Source organism: Zingiber officinale, chromosome 4B, assembly GCF_018446385.1.
Source record: "Zingiber officinale cultivar Zhangliang chromosome 4B, Zo_v1.1, whole genome shotgun sequence".
Classification (NCBI taxonomy): Eukaryota; Viridiplantae; Streptophyta; class Magnoliopsida; order Zingiberales; family Zingiberaceae; genus Zingiber; species Zingiber officinale.
In genome coordinates this window covers 76,684,105-76,690,651 of record NC_055993.1, presented here as the reverse complement: position 1 = coordinate 76,690,651, position 6,547 = coordinate 76,684,105, and the positions used below count along the sequence as shown (strand labels likewise).

Sequence of the window (6,547 nt, the reverse complement as noted above, 5' to 3'; positions counted from 1 at the left end):
ATAGTGAGTCGGCAAGGCAGTTGTGGATGTAGTTTCAGCAAAGGAACTCAGAATGAGTTCATACCTCCACTGCACTGATGGTTTACGTATCAGCATCCTCAGCACGCTTGGGAGGGTCCTTGGTCAAGAACTGAGTCAGATTGAGTATGGTCAAGTAGAAGAGCGTCTTCTGCTGTCACCTCTTGAAGTTCAATCTACAGAACTTCTCTAGTTTTTTGTCATAACTAATTGGCACAATTCCAATCGGGACGGAGGGAGCCTGCACTTGTTGAGTCTGTTGCACCTCAATATTCTGTTCTATAGCCATTTCTGTAAAATACCATACCAGATAATAATTAAATAATAAGGTTTAATCGTCTAATAGTCTTAACAAAAGTTTTAGGAATTTTTAGAAATTTTCTAGGAATTTTTCGGAGTCCGCATGGTGTATTTAGAGAAGATACATTTATAGGCTCGAGAAAAATCTGTTTGGAATATCCGGAGGTGAAAGTTGATTGAGGAACTAGTTTAAGGTTTAATTAATTAACGCTAAGTATATAATTAAAACTCACTGTGCTTTAAATCCCTAATTCCCTTCCTTTGCTTTCCCAATTTTCCTTACCACCGCCGCTCAATCTCCCTTCTTTCGTTCCCTGCCCGATTCACACCTCACAAGCTCCACCCTCTCCCCAAATCCACCGCCGGCCTCTTCTTCTTCCTTGAGCCACAGTCGCCGGTCTCCTTCACCTCTTCTTCTTACGCGATCTCACTCGATCACCGATGGTGTCTCCGCTGCCTCGTCGCGCGCCAGCACTGATCGATTGCCGACGCCGCCGTGGAAGGAGGGAGTTGCTGACCTCTTCATCGCCACTCTTCTCCCTTCTCTCTGTGGAGTCTTTCCCCTCTTTCCCGTGATTTACCCTCGCCCGATCGCCGGTTGCTCGTGAGCTCACCGTCGACGGAGGCCTTCGCCTCACCTGGCTACTGGACTGACCCGATTCAAGTCGCTTCTCCTTCTTCCTCAGCGCCGATTCACTGCCGTCTTCCTCCTACTGGTTGCGGACACCCGACGCCAAGCCATGTCCAACTTCTTACTATCTGTGCAATGGTTTGCCAAGTAACAGAGATGGAGTTGGGAGATCGATTTGCCCTTTCACATGCTGACGGGACCTAGGGCAATAGCTACTGCGCTATTGTTTTGTGCTACCTTCAACCGCTAATCATTGGTGAACCTGCTGCCCTGTTGCCACTGTGGAGCCATCTTTCCATTGGATTCGACAAGGGGGATCTCCACCCAACTATTACAGAACAAATTGGGGTAACAAAACTAAACCTGAATAAATAGTGTGTTTGTTTGGTTGTTAGTCTTGGATTGATTTAGAGATGTAGCTTATTTAGAGTCTGATAATAGGTTGATGATAGAGATTTTATTTCATGATATGTTTTGGTTTAATTAACTAACAGATCGATTGATTTAGAGGAGTACATGATTGTATCAGCATCATTAGATTGGATTAGTGTGATAAGTAGTGGTGATGGGTTGTGATCCTGTCCGAGAGTCGAGTCGACGGCCGCTGGGAAGGTGGCGCTCACGTTGACTGGATGTGGACTGAAGGTGACGTGGATCTCTGGTGAGCTAAGCCTGCAGCCACAAGTTGTTAGTGCCGAGCCGGGGAGGGGTTCCCCGGCGATGGCCCTCTGACGCTCAAGTCAGTCACCGGCGACAAGAAAACGAAGTAGAGAAGAGAACAGCGTAACTGTAGCAACAATAATAGTGAGCATACCTCCGTCGAAGTCTGGGGTCCTTATATAGGGCTCCCGAGGGGCGTGTGCACACTCCCCGAGGCATGCACGCTTCTCAAAGTATACCTGGAAATGACGTGTCAGAAAAGCGTGTCTGACGTCATACCTTAACAGCACGAGCATACCCCTGACATGACAGTGGAACCTTCCACCGTACGATTCTCTGTCTGACCATACCGCCAACCATGCTGCCTGCCGGCGACATTTGTGCCTAGGAAGATATTCCCAACTGCTCCCTTTGTATGTTACTGGGCCGAGCGAGAGAGTGTCGAACTAGAGAGCCGCTCAATCGATCTTTGCCGACTCGGTGGGCTGTCCTCCTTTAAGCCGATCGGAAGAGCTATCCGGCTGACTGATCGCCTTCATGGCCGAGCAGAATAGCCGATTGGCCACCACTCACTGTAAAGGCCCATTCGGCCAGTGCTTCACTGTGCTGGTCCTTCGCCCAGCGAGGGGCCGCTCCCAAGTTGCTGATCTGGGATCTGGTGAGAGTCCGAGCTGGGGTGTCCGCTCGGCGCCTGCTTTACTAATAGGATTTCTTGAGCGCCGGAAGCTCGGTACCTGGCCGATCTGTAATGTTGAACCGGCTACTTCTCATGCTGATCGAGTAAGTGACCCGCCGATTGGCCTAGCTTTCGAGGCGTTGACCTTCCATGTGGCCACGACCTCTCCCCGAGCGAGCCCCCTTTCTTACCACCGGATCAGGTTGGATTCATGATGTGTTAATTATCAAGTGGATTGATTCATATTGGTAGGATAATCAATTATGCTAATGAGAGATAATGGATTAATTGGATTGTTGCTTTATACTCTTGTTGGATAATTAAAGTATGTTAACAAGAAGAGTTAATTAATTGAATTGGATTAATTCATAAGGAGATTTGATGTAAAAGAAATGTGGGACTATAAGTATAGTAAAAGTACAGTTTCATAATCGGTTTTGGATTAGGTTTAGCTATTTGGTTTATAATAGAACTTAGGTATACTATGTATTCTATGTTGTAGGATACTGGTTCGAGACAAGCATCTCGGTATGAAATTGTTTAGCACGATCGACATAGAAGGCGGGTACTTCTTGTTTTATCTCTTTAGTATATTGATCTTAGTGCATGAGCTATAAATTCATATAACTATCGTGTTTATCTTGACTCCACTCTTATTTTTCCTGTGCTTAATACTTTCACTCAATCTTTGAGTTACTCGTTTCGGTTTCTATACAGTCTCTCGTTGCTATCTATGATATTTAGCAGATACCAGATATTAGATATCAGACACTAGACACCAGACACTAGATATTAGATATTGGATAAAAGGACACCTAATACCATGCTTACTTGCTTGAATGTTGTTTATTTACATACCTTACTGAGCATGCTGGCTTCATGTAGCATACCTATTTTCTGTTTATATAGATGATGATTGCTGCATTGTACGCATCATGTCATTGCATGCATATAGGTGACCACGTCTTCCTTGTGGGAAAGTGAGTCGTAGAGCCGTGCCGCACACTCGGCCACTCATGGGTAGTGGTAGCTGGAGGAGATGTCGCTTGTCCTGTCGTGCCACACTCGGCTACTCATGGGTAGTGGTAGCTGGAGTTGTGAGCAGCAGGGACCCCCTTTGCTTTGTAGCTATATAGCTACTTAGCACCTGTCCATCCGGTCACTCGAGAGTAGTGACGGCTTTTGGGTGGTATAGTTGTCATCGATCCGGCCTCTCGACCATACAGGGGTCGTGGTACAGAGAGGTGGCAGGGTGACCCTCCATGCATACATTGTTATTATACTTGTTTTGGTTGCTGCTGTTTTACAGATGCTGTTATTGCTTACTGTTGTTGTGCACATATGCTGTTATGCTTACTTATGTTGAGATATACTCTCATTGTAGATATTTAGACATTGGTTTATTTATTGAAAATTTGTATATATCTTGCTTATCACCTCTGTAGTTATGAGTAGTACTGTAGCAGATTAGGTACCACTTCTGACATTCTATTACCTAGCCTAGGATATGGTTTCAGGTATGAGCATTTATTGTAGTTTTATTTTAGTATCTGCTATATCCATTATGAGACTGTATACTGTTGGCTCACTCTTTATTTAAATGTTATGTTCATGCACTATCTTTCTTATACCCGCTGAGTTCTAATACTCATCACCCTATGAACTGATTTTTCTTTTGTCAGGTAGCAGGTAGATGAATCAAGGATGCTTGGAAAGTCCCGGCTGTCAGTCCCACGTCACACACGAGGGCGGTTTCTTTTCAATCTTATTTCTGTTTGGTAGTAAAGTGATTTTGCGCATTTTTGTTTTCTAATAAGTCGATGTGGATTTTGGAGTCTAGTGTGGTGGTTGTAGATATTTTAGTTAGTGACTTTGTTGGTTTTACATTTGTGTGATTTTATGATTTTCCATTGTACTTTTAGTCGTGTGGGCTGTTATTATACTGCGTGGTTGTGTGTTTACTTTCAGTCGTGTAAGCTTATTAAACTGTGTGGTTGTGCTTATATCCAGCTGTGTGGGATGTTGAAAATGGTATATGTTGTGTATGTATGTATTTATTACTTCAGATTGTCACCGATACAGGGGAGATGTTGCCGAAATTTTTTAGAAGAGATTTCTCTAGGGGCGTGACAATCTCAATAGAATGGAGTCTGTTTCAAGATTGTTGGACAATCTATTGCCGGAGATATTGGGGAATTAACTAAATTAAAATTATACAAAATCAATTCTAACTTATCTATCGAGATGACCTGAGCTGATAATCTCAGGCTGCTAGCGAGGGCTAGTTTCTGCTAATTGTTGAGTACAGACAGAGCACCGAGATCGAGCAGCAAAGTCTGAGCAAGCAAAGCTGCCGGACGGCCGAAGGTACCGAGGCCTGCGATGGTCGCAATTTCCTTGAAACAGATTCGCCCCACCTCCGGTTGTGCTTCGAGGCTTCCTCAAGTCGTTTGTTTCCCATGATACAACGGTAAAACCACGAATGCAACCAAGCATTGGTTGTTCGTGGTGAACTGAGAATGCACTTAAGTGTTATCACGAGTAGTTCAGCCAAGCAGATGCACGACTGAGAGAAGAATCAGGGAATGAAGGTGGAGGAATTCTCTTGCTTTCTCTTTCGCTTCTCTTTCGCTTCTCTCTTTGCTCAAGATCCAGCCTCCTTATATAGGAGCTCTCACCTTGCCTACAATAAATGATCAAATTATGATTATTTAATATTGGGTTTAATGTCGTCATTAATGGATTTAATGTTTTAATTAATGTCGAAACATTATAAAATCATTATTAATGGATTTAATATCGTCATTAATACTAAGACGTTACGAAATCACCATTAATGAATTTAATACCGCCATTAATGTCGACACGTTACGGAATCACCATTAATTTCACATTAATGCTTCCGTTACACTCTTGAGCATATAGAAAAAAGAGATTCAAGTGGTAATATGTTGGTTTATTCTTTTGGGCAAATTTTATCTCGACCAATCTGGCATTCGACATGCGCAGGTCGTGCTCGCACATGAGTCATCCTTGGTTCAGTACAATCTGGACCTTGGATTTGCACCCACCCCTGCACACTCACGCGTGAGAGAGTCTCTCCCCATGCATATGTTTACAACATCAATGTATGTGTCATAATTTAAACCAACAATAAAGCCAAGAGACTTCTAATGTGGGACTAAATCCATGCACAATAGAGTCTCTTCGTCTCCCCATCTTTATTCCATTCGCATTTCTAACTGCCCCTTGGCATGACCATGCTCCTCTTCACAGCATCAGACACAGTCTAGTCGTGCCCCATGGCACGACCATGTCTGGTCCCCAATCTAGCTGGGCACTATACTGTCCGGTTGTGCCTCCCAGGCACAACCATGGAGCGACAACAGAGACTCGAAAGTTATGGAACTTCCAACCATTTTGGTCGGTTCAAAGAGCTATACAAAGCCCAAGAAGACTCCTATATTGGGGGAGGAGAGTTTTCTCCGTCACAAGAAATCCTAAGAGTGTCATCCAAGGAGTTGTCGAAGTTTCCATTCACCTTTGGAGCTTATAGATCGTTCCGAAGACACCAACACCCATCTCGGCTAAGCTTCCTCTTCTCCCCTCTCTTTGTTTTGAGTTATAGGATACTTAATTCAATGCCTTTCAGTTGTAATTTTCTCTCCATTGAGTAGTTCTCTAGATTTTAGGACAATGTAGTAGCCCGATGAATAGTTGACATGTTTTTTTATAGGTCTATTTACCTTTCTCTATTGCATGCTATGTTTGTTTCATGATCCGACTGCATTGCACAGACATAATTGTGATATAATTGTGCACTTTCGTATCTCACGAAACATGGAGAAGGACCGAAAGTTGAATCTAAATCTCCGACCCATAAAGAATCGAGACACGAGGGGTTGGTCACAAAAGTTGTCCAAAACCTCATGAGGACACCATTAGCTATTAGCTATCACAAAGCTTAATGAGTTTTGAGATTACACTAGAGGATCGTGGAACATCATGACAGGAGTCTCCCTAAGAAAGCGATCTCTTTAGTAATGTCGTCTTAAAAGTATATGTCGAGTTTGGGTAGGTACGCTGATATAATTCTAAAAGTCTATATCGATATCTCATGATAGACCACCTGTATATGAACATATATTGAGATAAAGTGTTAATAATCATTGTAGCGAAATTGAAATCATAAAATCGTTTTCCCAAATTCGGATTTCTTCCTCATTTTTTGTGCGTGCTCAACTCATTTTCTTTCAATCTCA

General features: G+C 43.3%; 1 long non-coding RNA gene across 1 annotated transcript; it reads left to right on the top strand.

The window, feature by feature from the left end:
• Positions 1-597: 597 nt before the first annotated feature.
• Positions 598-4,246, top strand: LOC121975196. The gene is made up of 2 exons (XR_006110283.1): positions 598-1,297; positions 3,968-4,246. It is a non-coding gene; the product is annotated as an uncharacterized LOC121975196 (long non-coding RNA).
• Positions 4,247-6,547: the final 2,301 nt, after the last annotated feature.